Genomic DNA, 1,228 nt, shown 5'->3' with positions numbered 1-1,228 from the left:
TTTTTGAGACAAGATCTCCTTAACTTTCCTCAGACAAAGATAGAACTCATCATCTTCTTACCTATGTTTCCTGAGTAACTGGGATTACAGACATGTACCATCACATGACTCCCATTCTTTTTTTTTTTTTTTTTTTTGCTGCAAAAAGCTTTATTTTCATTTGGTCCAAGGCTTGGGAAGGGCTCCAGGATGGTTGGTTAGGAAGTTTCCCAATGGCTGGAGGCAGAAGCTCGGGCGGAAACCCTGATATCTGGTGAGGCAGAGATGGCCCCTCAAAGGCTACTGGGCTCTGGAGTTTTCTAGTCGTGTTTGAAGGTGAGGCGTTCGAAAAGATACTCGCCCAGCTGGGCCTGAGGGGCCGCCCCCAGCCTGCGGAGGTTGGTTAAGTGGTCGCCCATCTTCTTGATGAGCTTCACCTTTCATCCAGGAAGTGGTTCTCCAGGAAGTCACAGGGATGGGGGTCTGTGTGAGCAGAACCATGAAGATCCACAACGGCTTGGTTCAGGCTCTTCTCCAGGGCCAGGGCGGCTTCCATGGCTTCCACGGTTTTACCCCACTCATCCGGAGCAGGTTTCTGCACATCCTGGTTCTGCATCTTCAGGAGGCGCTGGGCGCCCTCAGCTTCTCCTCCGCCAACTCGCGGAAGAACTGGCCCACGCCCTCCAGAGCCACGTCGTCCCGATCGAAATAGTAGCCACAGAGAGGCAGGTGTAGGAGGCCCGCAGGTGCAAGTTGACCAGGAGGTGGACGGCAGCCTCCACCTCGGTGCAGTAATTCTGACGAATCTGGGAGGTCATGGCTGGTCGTGGATACAGAGCTAACCATAGAAAAAACCGGCGTTGGTTGGTCCTGGAAGCAGGCGACGGGCGAGAAGATAAGGGTCAGAGGTGGTGAGTGGAGAGGCAGCTGGTGGTGGAAAGGAGGAGTCCCGGGGTCTGTTCCTTCCAAACACTGTTGAAGCAAGACACAGATCCGCGGGACTGCGCGCGCTTCTCACTCCCATTCTTCATAAGCACCTCTTACCCTGTATCCTGGTCCCTGACCTCTGTGCTTTCTCACACTCATTCCCTCCCCCCGCCCCCAGCTTCCCTTCCACAGAGGACTGTGTCCTCTGTGACACCTGCCTAATCTCTAGCCCATCTTCTTATTTTAAACAATATAGCTTCCCCTGCCACTAGAGGAGTGTTTGCTATATCTATGCTGCAAAGTTAGGAGGCAGGGTTGGCCT

At 53.6% G+C, this 1,228-nt stretch overlaps 1 pseudogene; it reads right to left on the bottom strand.

Annotated features, from left to right (window-relative positions):
- Positions 1-284: 284 nt before the first annotated feature.
- Positions 285-989, bottom strand: LOC122102380 (annotated as a pseudogene).
- Between the last annotated feature and the right edge of the window lie 239 nt (positions 990-1,228).

The sequence above is a fragment of the Dipodomys spectabilis genome, unplaced genomic scaffold, assembly GCF_019054845.1.
Source record: "Dipodomys spectabilis isolate Male_0828 unplaced genomic scaffold, ASM1905484v1 ptg000783l, whole genome shotgun sequence".
Taxonomy (NCBI): domain Eukaryota; kingdom Metazoa; phylum Chordata; class Mammalia; order Rodentia; family Heteromyidae; genus Dipodomys; species Dipodomys spectabilis.
Note: the sequence above shows the minus strand (reverse complement) of the source record. Positions and strands in the feature narration are given on the sequence as shown.